Source organism: Pinus tabuliformis, chromosome 1_2 (assembly GCF_031772625.1).
Source record: "Pinus tabuliformis cultivar Carrire ecotype Pingquan chromosome 1_2, CPIR1, whole genome shotgun sequence".
Lineage (NCBI taxonomy): Eukaryota > Viridiplantae > Streptophyta > Pinopsida > Pinales > Pinaceae > Pinus > Pinus tabuliformis.
The window spans coordinates 525,793,962-525,814,325 of NC_142298.1; the positions used below are offsets into that span (position 1 = coordinate 525,793,962).

The window sequence follows — 20,364 nt, forward strand, 5'->3', positions numbered from 1 at the left end:
CTTACAGCAGCTCATTTTCTATTGAAATGGTGGTTTCAACTAGTTAAACTAGGTCCAGTTACCTTTTACCTATTGCTATTGGTTTAAGATGATTCTTTAGTTACCAATAGGTAGGGACATCAAATCGATTCTTCTTGCTGATTAGGGAAGAGAATGACCTTTAAGTTGTTTGAATAGCACAGCCAAACCACTCTAAAGTTTTTCCTCTTAAAAAGGGGGCTTCTAGAATGCAAGGTTTATGATAACACATGCAAGACTAAATATATAATATGATTAACCTAACCTATCTCGATTGAAGGAAAGAGAAGTATTTCTCCCAATCGAGAGAAAGCTAATTAAATAGGAAAAGAAGCAAGTAGGAATTAGAATTAGGATGAAGGAATTAGATCAAGGAAATATTTCTTGAGATCTAATCCTTATTGAAAAAAATACAAACAACTAAGTATCTAATCAATAGTTACTAGACACTTATATGCAAGTATATCCAACTCCTAATATATTATGCAAAAAAATGAGAAATATTCATGACACAATACTGAAGTAATTCAAATAAAATATCATGTATGAAAGAAAAATATCTATAACTTTAAACCATTAGATATTTATCCATCCTAAAATAATAAGCATTTGTTCTTATAAAAATTTAGTTTTCAAGCTGCATCTAGGATTAATTCTGTAGGATAGCCTAATCATACTTTTAAATGAATTAACAATTAAGACTCAACAATAGTGCATAAGGCCAACTATTAATTCATACATCAGAAATGAAATTAAAAGAAAATTGGAAAAGAATTCATTTCAATGATTTAAGTAAACAATAGTACCATACATAAATAACTTAAACAAATCTTTATTATAAAATGTATCAAATTACAAAACTCAAAATACTACAGTAGTGCAAACCCTTTGTTGTCTGCAATTCTATCTCTGTCTACAAATAAAAGCCTCTACCGTAGAGCAATAGTGAATAATAAAATAAAGTTCCTCTACAAACAGGTTACAATCATTGTCACAAGTTTAACCTCTTCTCCAGGATTCGAATCCCCCTTTTACAAAGCCTCTTGATATCTATTTATACATTATTACATCCATAACATAAATCCTCCAATGCCTCAACTAGAAATGTTAATACTAGAATAAGACAGAAGGAATGATTTGATTGGGCCTAGCAGAATGCTAAGAGGAACCACTGAAACAAATTTCCCAAATTAGCATCATTAGATAAGAGAAATTCCAGTTATTTCGACTTAGCTGCAACATATTCTCCTGCGTGGAATAAATGAGCCAACAATTTCCTTTTCTTATGATACTTCTTTGTTGTCTGGACAATTTAGATTGGTGATTGTCTGGATTTGATTTAATAAATTCCATAATTGGAACTCTATTACAATAAATCAAAAAAATAAATAAAAGTTTTACCATAAAAATGGCGAAACAATAAATTAATAATATAAAAAGAAATTTCAATTGAAATCAAAACCAACAAGAATCAAGGCTTAGTATCAGTGGTTCATAACAGCGGCTCCCTTTGTGGACAAGTGGCAAACACGAAGTGGCATCAGAGGTCTTCTCATCGCAAGATTCAAACTAAACAACACAAAATTTGCAATGGAGTGGATGTGAAATTTAATTAATCCAATTTTATCATTTACAATGCATCCATTCAATCGACGATTTCAAATGATTCCAGATAATGAAAATTTCGATATGCACGGATGCGAAATTTTTATTGCATGGAAATTAATATCATATCAAATCTGAATCAAATTGGTGATCAGAGATTTTAGAGTTGTATTCCTATCGCAATATCACTAGGATGGAATTTTAGCAGTTTTGTGATATCACACTTAGAGATCGGAGCAGGATGACATATCGCAATTGGAGGTTAGAGCTTAGTGACATATCACAACATCAGCGAGATGGAATTTTGATGGCTGGAGATTTATGAAAAAGAACCATGGAAAAAGTTCTGAGATGAGTGGACCCGATGTCATAATATATTGCAATTAAATTTCCTATCAGATCTAGACTATCGGAAGTTTCAAACAATAGTCATTACAAAAGTCCCTAGGTAAGCGAACCCGATAATTTATAATGAAGATTTAATTTCATATCGGATCCGAGACATTGGAATTTCTAAACATATGTTCCAAACAAAATTCTTATTTATGAATGGACGTGATATATTTTTAAACTTGGATTTAAATGTCATAACAGGTCCAAGGGTCAGAAGAATCTTATAAGGAAATTGTGATATCAGAACTTGCGATATATGACATGGTTATAATATGATTTGAGACTTCAAGATTAATGCAACATTGATATATTATTTCAATGTATTTTTGATAGATTTAACATAAATACTTTCCCATTTTCCACTTTGTAATATGATTAAGGCTTAAGGCCTTAGTGTGGTTCTTGGTCTTAGGGGCTATGGAAGCAATGAATTATTTACAAAATAAAATTAATTTACAAAAATAAATAAAAAGGATAAATTAATGAAACACAAGGATAATGCACAATATAAAACACCAAAGTAGCTAAACATATGCAATCTTCAAATAGGCATAATTTGCAAACTATTAATCCAAATGAGGTCAAACGAGTTTAGATAGATGGATAACAATGAGTCGAACTTATTTAGGAAATCTCTCATCTTGGAATCAAATAGTAATAATACCAATCATTCATTTAAAAAGAGTCCTCATTATGAGATTTAAGTGAAAAATGTTGGGGTTGTGTTTCACCACAACAGAAACTAAGTTCGCTACTCAAACAAACTTGTGATATAATCTAATCTGGTTGTGTATATATTGCCAACTATATTCTTTGATTAAACCATAGAGTCTTTTTCCTTAGACAATCTAATAAAATTTATTTGAAATTTTAGAGTAAAAGAGTCCCATTTCTAAGCTAGATGTGGATCCAAATGAAGAAAACCCCCATCCTTGTTGCCAAAGAAGTGTGTCCAGGGGTTGATACATCTGCAAGAGAGAATATGGTATATTGTCTTAACTATAATAATAACTCCTTGGAGAGTTTGTGTTGTCCTTCACAATAGCCCAGGTGTCCATACCCAACATAACACTCCCTTTTACTCCTTTCAATCAGAAGCATTTTCCCACATGAAGGAAATCCAACACCAGTGTCCTCCATAGGAGGAAGAGTTTGTTGTGGGAAATCTTATCCATTCATCCAAGGAGGGGAGAAATATATTTAGATTTCATAACTTGCTTCCAGAACCCAACAACTCTAAGCATTCTCTAGAGACTCTTTTCTATGAGGGCTCTACCAAATTGATTAATATGGTTTAGTCCCCATCCACCTAACTGCTTAGGTGTAGAAATCCTTTGCAATTTGACAAAGGGGATGACATACTTTTCTCTCTTACCATGTCATAGATAATTGAAATATTTTCTTCTCTCGTCTTAGATTCCTATAGGGACATATGATAAAGAGTACCAACACACTAGTGTGACTTCAAATTCAGATTGGATGAGGGTATGTATGCCTACTTTTGATGGCCAACTTGAACATCATCTTTCTCGGGGCCTTCTTCTTAGAAAATCCCATGTCAGGGCCTTTTTGAAAAGGCAAGCCAAAATAAGATTTTTGACTTAGGGGGCATTAATCTTCCAAATTATTTTCCACCACTAGTGAACCTAAGGTCACTCCTCGAAAAAACTTGTGATATAATCTAATTTTGTTGTGTATATATTGCCAACTGGATTCTTTGGCTAAACCACAAAGCCTTTGTCCTTAGACAATCTAATAAAATTTATTTGAAATTTTAGAGTAAAAGAGTCCCATTTCTAAGCTAGATGTGGACCCAAATGAAGAAAACTTCAAAACTCCCATCCTTTTTTCAAAAGAAGTGTGTCTAGAGGTTGCTACATCTGCAAGAGAGAAGATGTCTTGTTTTATTAGCTATAATAATAGCACCTTGGAAAGTTTGTGATTTCTTTCACAATAGCCCAACTGTCCATACCCAATATACCATTCCCTTTTACTACTTTCCATCAGAAACAGTTTCCCACATGAAGTAAAGCCAACACAAGTGCCTTCCATAGGAGGAAGAGTTTTTGTGGACTTATGGGGAAATATTATCCATTCATCTAAGGAGGTGAGCTATATATTTAGATTAAATAACTTTCTTCCTGAGCCCACCAACTATAAGAATTATCTAGAGACTCTTTTTTATCATAGCTCTACCAAATTGATTAATATGCTTGAGTCGCCATCCATGTAGCTACTTATGTCTAGTAAGCCTCTCCCATTTGACAAAGGGGATGACATATTTTTCTCTATTACCCTATCATCGATAATTGAAAATTTTTCTTCTCTTGTCTCAGATTCCTACAAGGACATATGATAAAGAGTACCAACACACTGGTGTGACTTCAAAGACAAATTGGATAAGGGTATGCCTACCTCCTTTTGATAACCACCTTGAACATCATCATTTCTAGGGCCTTCTTTGGAGAACATCCCATGTGAGGGACTTTTTTGCAAAGGGAAGCAAAAATAATATTTTTGACTTAGGAGGGGGCATTAATCTTCCAGATTCGTTTCCACCACTAGTAAACCTGAGGTCGTCGTCAAAACAACTTGTGATATAATCTGATTTTTCTATGCATATATTTCCAACTAGATTCTTTGACTAAACCACGGAGTCTTTGTCCTTAGACAATCAAATAAAAATTCTTTGAAAATTCAGAGTAAAAGAGTCCCATTTCTAAGCTAGATGTGGATCCAAATGAAAAAAACTCCCATACTTGTTGCCAAAGAAGTGTATCTAGGGGTTGGTACATCTGTAAGAGAAAATGTGGCCTTTTTTCTTAACTATAATAATATCTCCTTAGAGAGTTTGTGTTGTATTTCACAGTAGCTGAGGTGTCGATACCCAACATAACACTCCCTTTTTTTGTTGTGGACATATGGGGAAATATTATTCATTCATCCAAGGAGGGGAGGTGTATATTTAGATTGCATTACTTGCTGCCAGAGCCCAACAACTGTAAGCATTCTCTAGAGACTTTTTTCTACGAGAGCTCTACCAAATTGATTAATATGCTTCAGTCCCCATCCACCTAATTTCTTAGCTCTAGCAAGCACCTTTCATTTGACAAAGGGGATGACATATTTTTCTCTATTACCCTGTGATAGATAATTGAAACATTTGCTTCCCTTGTCTCATATTCCTACAAGGACATATGATAAAGAGTACTGACACAATGGTGTGACTTCAAAGACTGATTGGATAAGGGTATTCCTACCTCATTTTGATGGCCACCTTGAACATGATCTTTTCCAGGGCCTTCTTTGGATAACATCCCATGTGAGGGCCTTGTTTGACAAGGGAAGCCAAAATAAGATTTTTGACTTAGGAGGGGACATTAACCTTCAATATTAGTTTCCATCACTAGTGAATCTAAGGTCTCTCCTCAAAAACAATTTTGATATAATTTGGTTTTGTTGTGTATATATTTCCATCTAGATTCTTTGACTAAACCACAAAATTTTTGTCCTTAGACAATTTAATAAAATTTCTTTTAAATTTCATAGTAAAAGAGTCCCATTTCTAAACTAGATGATCCAAATGAAGAAAAATCCCATCCTTGTTGCCAAAGAAGTGTGTCCAGGGGTTGCTACATATGTGAGTGAGAAGATGGCCTATTGCATTAGCTATAATAATAGATCCTTGGAGATTTTGTGTTGTATTTCACAACATCCCAGTTGTCCATACCCAACATAACACTCCCTTTTACTACTTTCTATCAGAATCAATTTCCCCAGGTGCCTTCCATAGGAGGAAGAGTTTGTTGTGGGAAATCTTATCCATTCATCCAAGGAGGGGATCTATATATTTAGATTGAATAACTTACTACTAGAGCCCAATAGCTGTAAGAATTTTCCAGATACTCTTTTATGTGAGAGCTCTACCAAATTGATTAATATACTACAATCCCTATCCACCTAATTGCTTAGGTCTAGCAAGCCTTTGCCATTTGACAAAGGGGATGATATCTTTTTCTACACTACCCTGTGATAGATAATTGAAACATTTTCTTCTCTTGTATTAGATTCCTACAGGGACATATGAAAAAGACTACGAACACACTGGTGAAACTTCAAATACATATTGGATAAGGGTATGCTTACCTCCTTTTGATGTCCACCTTGAACATCATCTTTGTTAGGGTCTTCTTTGGATAACATCCCATGTGAGGGCCTTTTTCCAAAAGGGAAGCCAAATAATATTTTTGACTTAGGAGGGGCCATTAATCTTCCATATTAGTTTGCACCACTAGTGAACCTAAGGTCACTCCTAAAAAAATTGTGATATAATCTAATTTTGTTGTGTATATATTTCCAACTAGTTTCTTTGACTAAACCACAAAGTCTTTTTCCTTAGACAATCTAATAAAATTTCTTTGAAATTTCATAGTAAAAGAGTCCCATTTTTAATCTAGATGTGGATCCAAATGAAGAAAATTGCCATCCCAGTTGCCAAAGAGGTGCGTACAAGGGTTGCTACATCTCCAAGAGAGAATATGGCCTATTTTCTCAAATATAATAATATCTCCTTAGAGAGTTTTTGTTGTCTTTCACAACAACCCAGCCATCCATACCCAACATAACACTCCCTTTTACTACTTTCCATTAGAAGAAGTTTCCCACATGAAGGAAAGCCAACACCAGTGCCATCCATACGAGGAAGAGTTTGTTGTGGGAAATATTATCCATTCATCCAAGGAGGGGAGCCATATATTTAGATTGCATAACTTGCATCCAAAGCCCAACAACTGTAAGCATTGTCCAGAGACTCTTTTCTATGAGATCTCTACCAAATTTATTAATATGCTTAAGTCCCCATCCACCTAACTACTTAGGTCTAGCAAGCCTCTGCCATTTGACAAAGGGGGTGACATATTTTTCTCTATTACCCTATGATAGATAATTGAAATATTTTCTTCTCTTGTCTCAGATTCCTACAGGGGCATATGATAAATGGTACCATCACACTGGTGTGACTTCAAAGACATATTGGATAAGGGTATGCTTGCCTCCTTTTGATGGCTACCTTGAACATCATCTTTGCTAGGTCTGTCTTTGGACAACACCCCATATGAGGGCCTTATTTGACAAGGGAAGCCAAAATAAGATTTTTGACTTTGGAGGGGGCATTAATATTCAATATTAGTTTCCACCACTAGTGAACCTAAGGTCACTCCTAAAAAACCTATGATATAATCTAATTTTGTTGTGTATATATTTCTGACTAGATTCTTTGACTAAACCATAGAGTCTTTGTCCTTACACAATCTAATAAAATTTCTTTGAAATTTCAGAGTAAAAGAGTCCCATTTCTAAGCTAGATGTGGATCCAAATGAAGAAAACTCCCATCCTTATTTCCAAAGAAGTGTGTACATGGGTTGCTACATCTACTAGAGAGAAGATGGCCTGTTGTCTTAACTATAAAAATAGTTCCTTGGAGAGTCTGTGTTGTATTTCACAACATCCCAATTGTCCATACCTAACATAATACTCCATTTTACTACATTCCATCAGAAGCAGTTTCCCCAAGTGCCTTCCATATGAGGAAGAGTTTGTTCTAGACTTATGGGGCAATATTTTCCATTCATCCAAGGAGGGGAACTATATATTTCGATTTCATAACTTTCTTCTACAGCCCAAAAACTGTAAGCATTTTCCAGAGACTCTTTTCTGTGAGAGCTCTACCAAATTGATTAATATGGTTCAGCCCCCATCCACCTAACTTCTTAGGTCTAGCAACCCTCTACCATTTGACAAAGGGGATGAAATATTTTTCTCTATTAACCTATCATAGATAATTAAAACATTTACTTCTCTTGTCTCGTATTCCTACAAGGACATATGATAAAGAGTACCAACACACTGGTGCAACTTTAAAGAAAGATTGGATAAGCTTATGCCTACCTCCTTTTGATGGCCACCTTGAATATCATCTTTCCCATTTCCTTCTTTGGAGAACATCCCATGTGAGGGCATTTTTTGACAAGGGAATCCAAAATAATATTTTTGACATAGGAGGGGACATTATGTAGAAAATATTGTAGATTCGCAATCTCATGCAATGTACTAAAGAAAAAGACAAGAATTTGCTTCTACTCTTTACAGCGGAAGCCCATAAATATCGATGAAACAAATAATCAACAAGAGGAAGATAAATCAATGACACATAACACAATGAGTATTCATAGAAAGCCATAGCTCAAAACCCCCACTATCTATATTGCATTAAATCATAAATCCAAGATGACAATACAATGCGTGTTCTCACAAGAACATTCCCAGCACAAGTATAATCAATATCCTAACTCACAAGAAAACTCTTGGCCAACACTTAGCCAATTATGCAGCTCTCCAAGCCCCTATTTCCTTCTGCAATTCCTATGGTTGAATAGCCCATATTAATGGGAAACTAGTGCATCCAAAACTGTGCAATCCACACTAGGTTCAATCCCTGATTTAATGCATGATATATACAACTCAGTAAATCATACAACCGATAGTACATTTTCCCTGCACTATAGTCTCTATTGGGTCTTTCTTAGAATCGACATGCATGAGTTTTTGATGAGGGAATCTTCAGTTAACAGGAGTAACACTAGTGGATGCATTAGTGCACCAACTGACTGTTAACTCTCTATTAGTTCCTCAAACTGTTTGGAACTAAATTAACTGAACATAACTCAACAAACAAAGTTATCTAATTACAACTCACAATTAACTCATACTGGACCCCTAAAATATAGGGAAAACATATACATGACTTTAAAAAGACTTCCAACTCGAAATTCCTAAGATAATTAAGTTAATTAAACCTAAGTAACTATTTACAAGTTTCTATGAGAATAGAATTCGATTTTAATTCACAATTTAATTCAAGAACAAATTAAATTGGAATTTCTGGATTGTATTTTTAACATTTCTTGTTTCTATTTTCAACACTCCCTCTCAACAAGAAAGGAATTCAACTTGATCCTGATCCTAAACCTTTGGAATGATCTCTATGCCAGACTTCTCTCTAGTGTTGTTGCTACAAAAACTCTAGAAACAAAAAAACATCCAACCTGAATGTATGATGCATCTGTCATCAATGTCTCTGACTACTATTACCTCTGTAGACTGAAAACTATGCACTTATGTTGACTCTTCCTTTTTGCACTATTTTCAACCCTTCTTTGCATTCTTCAATATGTGACTTCTATAGCCTCTATCACTCTGATCTCTGACTACATCAATCCCACTAATTCCTCCCGCTACTATGTAGTTTGGGCTCCCATAGCAAGGTCTGATCCATGAGATAAGACCTCTCAATGGACCCTGCCCAATTTCAGCCCTCTTTGGACTATCACTTCACATCACCCCACCTTACACCATGAGGTATGGTTGCATGTGATCCCTCTGCCCACTTGGCTCAAAATGTCCCCCTACTGGAGGTCTCTGCATGAGTGGATGCCTCCACTCGGTCTCCTCTCATCTTCTCTAGTTGTGGTTGATCCACAACTTCCTGAAGCTGCTTCTAAGACTACTTCTTCTCTGCTTGAGTGCTTCTCTCCACTTGGTCTCCTCTTAACTTATCTAATTGTGGCTGCTCCACAATTTCCTTAAGTTTCTTCTGAGGCTTCTTCTAGGGCTGAATGTTGAGAGGTAATTTACTCTCCCTCTCAACCACCAAGTCTCTAACATTTTATTTGATCCTCAAGGCTTTGCATGCATCTTGAACCTCAAGAGCATACAGGTTCTTGACCCATGAACCAATCTGTTTCACATGTCCCATGGTGATGTGTCTAAGGAAAACCTTTCCCTTACTAAAAACCACATCATAGCCATGGTCTTCCAATATTGCAACTGAAAAAATATTCTTCTTTAGTCTTGGAACATACATCACATCTGTGATATTGAGAGGGGAGCCAAAGTCCGTATGAAATGTAATTGTACCGCTCCTGGTATCTCTATACCCTTGTCATCTCCAAACTCTGTGATCTGCTTGAGGTCTTTCTCCTCAAACTCACTAAAGAGATCTCTATTCCCTGTCATATGGAATGAGGCACTGTTGTCAAGATACCACATGCCTCCCATGACAGTGTTGGCCATGCATGCAATGAGAGTGAAATCAAGTTCAAATTGTGAAGCTAGAGCTTCACCTACTACCGCTACTGTCGGCTCCTTCTTTCTTGCTTTCTTCTGTGGGTATTTCTTGGCATGGTGCCCATACTTGTGACAGTGAAAACACTTGACTTTCGTCAAGTCCATCTTCTTTCCACCCTCCTCACCTTGGGACTTCTTTTCATTGGCCTTATTTTCCTTACTCGTTAAGGCAAAATCCTCCTCCACTTCCTTGGAAGAATTCCCATCTCTCGTGTTCCTCCTGATCTCCTCCTGCATCAAATCCGACCACATTCGTTCCCAATTGGGAAGCTTCTCTCGACCATTGATAGAGTCCTCATAACTATGAAAACTCTTAAGGAGACCTAGAAGAGCAAGACTCAGCATATCATCCTTGGCAACAGTGATTCCAACACTTCCAAGCTCATCCCGACAATGAGTTAACTTGGTCAAGTAATTTGGAATTGAGTCGCCCACCTCCGTCTTGATTTTTCGAAGTTTATCTTTCAGTGTGAACTTCCTGTGGTCACTACTATTCTGAAAAATGTCCTTCAATGCTTTCCACATAGAATGTGGAGTTTCCTTCCCATGGAGACTTGAGACAATGTGGTCTCAAACTATGTCAAGGATTATCTGCCTCACCCGCACCACACACTTCTTCCATTCAACCAGATTCTGAGCATCTGATTCTATTGGCTTAGGAATGTCCTGATCAATGAATTCCTTCAAGCCATTGTCTTCCAACACAACCTCCATCCTATCCTTCTAGGCTATATAATTCGAGCTACCATCCAAGCCATACTCGAGCCGCAAACCATAGAACACCATTTTTCAATCCTGAAGTATGTATTGCAAATTTGAATTTCACCTGTAACCCAAAACTAATTTTTTTTTAAATCTCCTCTAGTATACTATTCTCAGCTTTGATACCATGTAGAAAATCCTATAGATTCACAAGCTCATGAAATGCACTAAACTAAAAGACAAGAATCTACTTCTACTCTTCACAGCAGAAGACCATAAACATCAATGAAAACAATAATCGACAAGAGGAATATAAATCAATGGCACATAACACAATAAGTATATGGGGAAGCCATAGCTCAAAACCCCCACTATCTGTATTGCATTAAATCAGAAATCCAATATGATAATACAATGCTTGTTCGCACAAGAACAATCCCAGCACAAGTACAATCAATCTCCTAGCTCACAAGCAAACTCTTGGCCAACATTTCGCCAATTTTGTAGCTCTGCAAGCCCCTATTTCATTGTGAAATTACTATGACTTAATAGCCCATATTAATGGGAAATCAATGCATCTAAAACTGCGCAATCCACACTAGGTTCAGTTCTTTATTGCATGCATGATCTATACAAATCAGTAAATCATACAACTGATAGTACGTTGCCCCTGCACTCTAGTCTCAACTAGGTCTTTTTCAGAATCGACATGCAAGAGTTTCTGATGAGGGAATCTTCAGTTAACTCAGTAAACTAAGTTATCTAATTACAACCCACAATTAACTCATGCTAGACCCCTAAAATATAGGGAGAACATAGACATGACTTTTGAAACACTTCCAACTCGAAATTCCTAAGCTAATTAAGCTAATTAAACTTAATTAACTATTTACAAGTTGATATGAGAATAGAATTCAATTTTAATTCAAAATTTAATTCAATGACAAATTAAATTGGAATTTTTAGATTCTATTTTTAACATTTTATGTTGCTATTTTCAACACATTAATCTTCTAGATTAGTTTCCACCACTAGTGAACCAAAAGTTGCTTCTCAAAAAAACTTGTGATATAATCTACTTTTGTTGTGTATATATTTCCAGCTGGACTCTTTGACTAAACCACAAAGTCTTTTTCCTTAGACAACATAATAAAATTTCTTTGAAATTTTAGAGTAAAAGAGCCCCATTTCTAAGCTAGATGTGGATCCAAATGAAGAAAAATCCCATCCTTTTTGCCAAAGAAGTGTGTCCAAGGGTTGCTACATATGTAAGAGAGAATATGGCCTCTTTTCTTACCTATAATAATATCTCCTGAGAGATTTTGTGTTGTCTTTCACAACAACCCATGTGTCCATACCCAATATAACACTCCCCTTTACTATTTTCCATCAGAAGTAGTTTCCAACATGAAGGAAAGCTAACACCAGTGCCTTCCATAGGAGGAAGATTTTGTTGTGGACTTATGAGGGAATCCTATACATTCACCTAAGGAAGGGAGATATATATTTAGATTGCATAACTTGCTGTCAGAGCCCAACAACTGTAAGAATTCTCCAAAGACTCTTTTTTGTGAGAGCTCTACCAAATTAATTAATATGCTTCAGTCCCCATCCACCTGACTGCTTAGCTCTAGCAACCCTCTGCCATTTGATAAAGAGGATGAATTTTTTTCTCTGTTACCCAATACGTAATTGAAACATTTGCTTCTCTTTTCTTAGATCCCTACAAGCACATATGCTAAAGAGTACCAACACACTGGTGTGACTTTAAAGACAGATTCGATAAGGGCATGCCTGCCTCCTTTTGATAGCCACCTTAAACATCATATTTTTGAGGGCCCTATTTGGAGAACATCCCATGTGAGGGCCTTGTTTGAGAAGGGAAGACAAAATAAGATTTTTGACTTAAGAGGGCGCATTAATCTTCAATATTAGTTTCCACCACTAGTGAATCTAAGGTTCCTCCTCAAAAAAACTTGTGATATAATCTGATTTTGTTGTGTATATATTTCCAACTGGATTCTTTGACTAAACCAAAGAGTCTTTGTCCTTAGAAAATATATTAAAATTTATTTGAAATTTCAGAGTAAACAAGTCCCATTTTTAAACTAGATGTAGATCGAAATGAAGAAAAATATTTTCCTTGTTGCCAAAGAACTGTGTCCAGAGGTTGTTACATCTGCAAGAGAGAAGATGGCATGTTGTCTTAACTATAATAATATCTCCTTGGAGAGTTTATATTTTCTTTCACAACAACCCAATTGTCCATACCCAACATAACACTCCCTTTTACTAATTTCCATCAGAAGCAGTTTCCCTTGGTGCCTTACATAGGAGTAAGAGGTTGTTGTGGACTTATGGGGCAATCTTATCCATTCATCCAAGGGTAGAGCTATATATTTAGAGTACATAATTTTATGCTAGAGCCCAACAACTATAAGCATTCTCCATAGACTCTTTTCTATGAGAGCACTACCAAATTGATTAATATGCTTCAATCCCCATCCACCTAACTACTTAGGTCTAGCAAGCCTCTGTCATTTGATAAATGGGATGGAATTTTTTCCTCTATTACCATATGATAGATAATTGAAACATTTTTTTCTCTTGTCTTACATTCCTACAAGGGCATATGATAAAGAGTACCAACACATTGGTGTGACTTCAAAGACAGATTGGATAAGAGTATGCCTGCCTCCTTTTGATGGCCACCTTTAACATCATCTTTGACAGGGAATTGTTTGGAGAACATCCCATGTGAGGACCTTGTTTGAAAAGGGAAGCCAAAATAAGATTTTTGACTTACGAGGAGGCATTAATCTTCTAGATTAGTTTCCTCCACTACTGAACCTAAGGTCACTCCTAGAAAAAACTTGTGATATAATCTGATTTTTTTGTGTATATATTGCCAACTGGATTCTTTGACTAAACCACAGAGTCATTTTCCTTAGAAAATCTAATAAATTTTCTTTTAAATTTCAGAGTAAAAGAGTCCCATTTCTAAGTTAGATGTGGATCCAAGTGAAGAAAACTTCCATCCTTGTTGCCAAAGAAGTGTGTCCATGGGTTGCTACATCGCAAAGAAAGAAGATGGCATGTTGTTTTAACTATATTAATAGCTCCTTGGATATATTTTTTTTGTCTTCCACAATAGCCCAGGTGTCCATACCCAACATAACACTCCCTTTTACTACTTTCCATCATAATTAGTTTGCCAAGTGAAGGAAATCCAACATGAGTGCCTTCCATAGGAGGAAGAGATTGTTGTGAAATTATGTGGCAATATTATCCATTCATCCAAGGAGGGGAGTTGTATATTTAGATTGCATAATTTGCTGCTAGAGGCCAACAACTATAAGAATTCTCCAGAGAATCTTTTCTATGAGAGCTCTACCAAATTAATTAATATGCTTCAGTTCCCATCCACCTAACTGCTTAGGTCTAGCAAGCCTCTTCCATTTGAAAAAGGGGATGACATCTTTTTCTCTATTACCCTATCATATATAATTGAAACATTTTCTTCTCTTGTCTCAGATTCCTACAAGGACATATGATACAGAGTACCAACACATTGGACCTGTGTCTTCAAAGACAGATTGGATATCAGTATGCCTACCTCCTTTTGATGGCCACCTTGAACATTATCTTTTCCAGGGCCTTATTTAGAGAACATCCCATGTGAGGGCCTTGTTTGACAAGGGAAGAAAAAATAATATTTTTGACTTAGGAGGGGGCATTAATCTTCCATATTACTTTCCACCACTACTAAACCTAAGGTCTCTCATCAAAAAAACTTGTGATATAATCTGATTTTGCTGTGTATATATTGCTAATTGGATTCTTTGATTAAACTGCAAAGTCTTTTTCCTTATACAATCTAATAAAATTTCTTTGAAATTTCAAAGTAAAAGAGTCCCATTTCTATGCTAGATGTGGATCCAAATGAAGAAAATTCCCATCCTTGTTGTCAAAGAAGTGTGTCCAGGGCTTGATACATCTGCAAGAGAGAAGATGGCATGTTGTCTTAACTATATTAATAGCTCCTCGAAGAGTTTGTGTTGTCTTTCACAATAGCCCAGGAGTCCACACCCAACATAACACACCCTTTTTCTACTTTCCATCAGAAGTAGTTTTCCAAATGGAAGAAAGCCAACACCAGTGTCTTGCATAGGAGGAAGAGTTTGTTGTGGACTTGTGGGGAAATATCATCCAATCATCCAAGGATGGGAGATATATATTTAGATTGCATAAATTGCTGTCAGAGCGCAACAACTATAAGCATTATCCAAAGTCTCTTTTATGTGAGAGCTCTACCAAATTGTTTAATATGCGTCAACCCCCATCCACCTAACTTCTTAGGTCTAGCAAGCCTCTTCCATTTGACAAAGGGGATGACATCTTTTTATATATTAACATGTCATAGATACTTGAAACATTTTCTTATCTTGTCTCATATTCCTACAGGGACATATGATGAAGAGTACCAACACACTGGTGGGACCTCAAAGACAGATTGGATAAGGGTATGTTTGCCTCCTTTTGACGGCCACCTTGAACATCATCTTGTGATCTTCTTTTCAACTTTTTCATAAATCCACATGCATTAGGTTTGGGAGTGAGCCCAAGATACTTCATACCAATATGAAAGTCAATTACTTGGAAAGGTATTAGTGTCATTAGATCCTTTAACTCCTTGTGTTTGGACCTTGTTTACACATTTTATCTATAAATAGTAGGCCTATGGCCTATCCATTTTACCAACACTGATACTCTACGAAATGAAATTAAAATTAGGTATTTGCAATTAATAGTAGGGTGAAAATGTTCAACTGTTGTTTATCAACTGATTACAATGCTTAGTTTTGAAAAATGAAAAATAAATTCTAGTTGAATCCTAATTTCACACAACATTCTCAACTCTTTTAGTGGAAAAATGAAGTATGACTATATGGTCTTCAACAATACACATATGTGCATTCACAGTTCAATATGAGTGATACCATGCAATTAATGGTTTGCATATCTATATTTTCATGCCCAAGAACATAAGGAGACACCCAAATATATGGTTGGAAGTCATTAATTGGATGGGCTTCAGCAAAATTAAATGGCTTCCTCAACATTGTCCAAAATGCATTTATAATGTATTTTACAGTGAAACACAAAGGTTTAAGGAATTGGTGCACTGATAATAAAGGAAATGGACTAGGAAACAAAAGAGGGATGATTGTGATATTGTAGGGGATGCTTACGACACAATGTTGGAGAGGTATACAATCTATATGGCTGCCATATGAAAGCGTACAATTTTGCAGTAGCTTCAAAAATTACATTTGGTTTGGGGGATGTATACAAGCTCATGGATGGCCAACTCTAACCTTCAATTTTCCCAGCAGAAAAAAAACATTGCTAAGAGGAGAGGGGAATAAGCTAGGCAGAAATAAAAAAACAAAAAAACCAACAATGCTAAATATGCTCAATAGACCACTAGACTCAAGTAAACCAATTTGGAAACCTCTTATGTAAGTGGAATGACACTGAGATAAGTGCCATTGATCTTCAATATAGTATAATGGATGGAGGAAAATAATGAGTTGTTGAAATTCATTAAATACTTGTGGGAATTATATGATAGGATGAAATTTTTTATCATAACCATGTGTGCAACTAACAATAACAATACACCATAAATGACAACAATAATCTCACATAGAGTACATAACATTAAAACACATGGATTCAGAGAGATGTTCCTAGAAAACCAACTGGGAAGAAAACCAACTTGAATGAATATTTTATTGAGCAGGCAATTAATTACAAAAGTGTGAACTATACATATATATAGTATATTATTAATCACTTACAAGAAATTTTTAGATGGTTATGGCTCAACAACAATCTTTACTCACTAGAGGATAGAATTTATCCTCTTCTCATCTGATCATCACACAGACTACTTCTTTGAGCTCTCATCTTTGTTATTCTCCATTTCCTTTTCATCTCTTCTCTCTATTGAATGTGCTTCTTCTCCACAAACTTCATTTTTAATGGACTACCTTTCAAGGCCAACCATTAAAATGGTTTGTTTCAACTTCCAAGTGAATTATGGACATTTCCTCAACTTTTCCAAAATAAAACAATTAAATGCTTGTTACCAAATTTACAAAGATATTTTTGCGAAGATCGAATTCAGATCAACTTTCCTCTTTCTCCATTTGACCTTGCTTAGTTTTTATCTCAGATTGAAATCCTTTTTCTTAACATGTTGTTCTTCTTGATTGGAATCAATATTTGTTACTTCACCCACAGTATTTAAAATCATACTTTTTATCTATATTTCTTCGTTGCTCCCTAGTGTTTCCATATTCATTCTTATATTCCTTGTTGCTTAGAATATAGGATTGGAATGTTCTCTATTAAACTGGTGATACTTTCATTCATGTTTCATCAGATGTCAAAATATGCATTTAAAGAGCACGACCTTCATTGTCTACTCTTTGCTCCTGTTCTTGATCCACAGATTGGAAAATTATTCTTTGTCATAGTTTTTATCGATGACATTAAGGAAAATAACTTCATATACACCATTATACATCTCCCTTATTATGTCCATAGATCTAATATATTCTTCTATTATGTTTTATATTTCTTCAAACACTTACCAATACTCTAGTTGGAGTGTGCATAAACTAAAACATATTGGAGTTGACGATGGTAATTCTTTTGTTGGATCAAATTCCACTTTCCAATATTTCATGGATAAGCTTGCCCTGTCAAGGAAGCATAACTCTCTTCGAAAGATACCTTCTTTATCCTCCATGGTTCTAAAATTCTACTATTAATCATTCTTTTGTACATGACTAGTGTCTATATCTTCTCTTTGGTTATCCATTTCTAATGATCCAACTGATTAGCATTCCTTTTAGTTGTACTCAAAATAACTTACTATTAATGTATGTTGGCTCATATATGTTATCTCATCTCCATGACATGTGTTTTAAATCTAGTGTTCATGCTTTCCTTTGCTCAAGGTAGATATATACTCAACAATATTTTCACCAGTGGTTTGCTTCCTCTTCCTCTTTGGAGCATTCTTGATTAAATCCTTTCATTTCTCAACTAACAAGTCTGATGAACCCTCCTTGTGACATCATGTTTAAAGGATATTTCATGGGACTATTCTAGCATCGTTTTATTAAATTAAATTAATTTTTTTGCTCTATTCTATGTCCAATTTGTTTAACTAAGAATACATATGAGGTGATGGAAACACTTAAATCTGGCTTAGTTGAATGTTTTCTAAGGACATTTGTGCTTTTTAATGTTCTATAATATTCATCAACTGCATTTTGACTCTCTAAAGTATAGCAATTGTATTTTCATGACTCTAATAGTGGTGTTATGTGTGTTGTTGCAGACACCATGATGAAGTTTGCATCTTTTGAAACCATAATAGAGTTGATATACAAGCATGTAGTTCCCATCCCCAAGGACCAATGTAGCAAACTCTACAACTTAGTGAGTTTTGCAGCAGGATATATTGCTGGTGTCTTTTGTGCAACTGTTTCACACCCTGCAAACAACTTGGTTTCTTTCCTAAATAATGCTAAGGGTGCTATCGTTGGTGATGTAAGCTATGAACCCATCTTTGAATTTTATTAAGCTATTAATTTACATTTTTGGGTATTCCTAGTATGTATATTTGGTGGTTTGTAGTACTATCACTATTATGGATGCTTAGTTGTTGTGTGATAACCAATCAATGTTTTCTTGTGGTTATCAGGTTGTGAAGAAGATGGGTGTTGTTGGTCTCTTTACTCGTGGTCTTCCTTTATGTATTGTTATGATTGGAACACTTACTAGAGCACAATGGGGTATCTATGATGCTTTCAAGGTGTTCATTGGCCTGTAAGTTCTCTTTCCTTCTACAAGTGAATACACCATTATGGGGTATCTATGATGGTTTCAAGGTGTTCATTGGCCTGTAAGTTCTTTCTCTTTCTTGCTACAAGTGAATACACCATTCTTGTTATTGAATTAATGTTGGGGTACTCCTGAATTATTTATGTTTTTGCATGCTATGAAAAAACCGTGGATTGAATAAGGTTTGCATTTCATGTATTTTGACACAAGAAAACTACTGACTTATGTTGGGAATCTTGAATCATTTTTATGGTCTAATTTTCATGTTGTGGTCATTTTTGTTTTATTTTGCTACTTTTCCAGTGACACTATACTGATCTAAGAGGTTATGAAAATTAAACAAATCACTATTCAGTAGCATTTTGTTCTTTGTTTTCTTTTCTTTTTTGTTCCTTCCAAGAGGAAGGCTATTATAATGTGATTTAAAATTCACACATTATTATTTCATAGGCCGACCACTGGTGGAGTTACACCCCCTACTATGAAACTCAAGGAACTGAGAAAAGCGAGCTAATTTGAAGAAGGCATTCTTGAGATCAAATTTTAATGCTTAAAGTTTGTCCTGCAACACAAAACTTAGACATGGATGAATAAAATACCATGGAGGATTGACTCTAGATTTTTGTTTCTTCTGAATTTAGGCTGATTCACACAACTTGCAAGTGTTTATGCAAGTCTTATTTTTTTAGGTTAATTTTTTGTTAAAAAGGTTGGTTTCATGTTATTTTTTCCACCCATTCAGACATTAGTAGAGAACTAAACTTTGAGGTTGACTATTGGGCTAAGATGGCTAGATCTTTAGTGCCCGTGATGTTAAGGAAAAGTGGGGTTATAATCTTTTGTTTGTTTTCTTTTTCCCCCATCTCTAAAATTATAAAATATAAAATAATAATGATAAATTCCTATGCAAATTCAAATTCATCATTATGAAATCCAGTGGAAATGTTATAATTCTACCAATCCTGAAATCTCGAAAATTGTTAACTTTGCTGAATTTTGAATGGGATATGAAATTCTACTTTCTCCATATAAAGTCTGAAGAGATTGGAACCACTCTCAAATATCCTGAAACAATTAATGGTAATGCTAAAAATTTAAGTAAAATTGGCATTCTCTTGATCTTAAAGGGAATGCTACTTTTACTTTATGAATTTAATCTTACCATTAATTACCAAGGTCCTAGACTCCTCAAAGATCTATCACTTGTTTTCTTCTATCTTCATGGGCTAGATAAAAAATTCTTGGGACGAGTGCTCAGGTGTTCCCATTGTCTGAGAAAAGTGGGGAGGGCACTTAGATATCCCCCTTTTGGGCGAAGATGTCCCTCACACTGGGAAAATGAATTCAAAAATGTTGTCCAGTCATTGTTGAACTTAGGGATTCTTAAAAAAATGAATTTGGAAAGCATGTTGTCCAAACTTAGGTCCACTTAAATCAATGATCTCTAAATACTACATTGGCATAACTAAGATGGGAATTGTCTTATGACCAACTATCATATGTGTAGGTCTCATATATTTTTTGATGCCATTTTTCTT

At 35.3% G+C, this 20,364-nt stretch overlaps 1 pseudogene; it reads left to right on the forward strand.

Annotated features, from left to right (window-relative positions):
* The window catches only part of LOC149206644 (mitochondrial phosphate carrier protein 3, mitochondrial-like), a 111,620-nt pseudogene extending 92,280 nt beyond the window's left edge, over positions 1–19,340 (forward strand).
* The last annotated feature ends 1,024 nt before the right edge of the window (positions 19,341–20,364 follow it).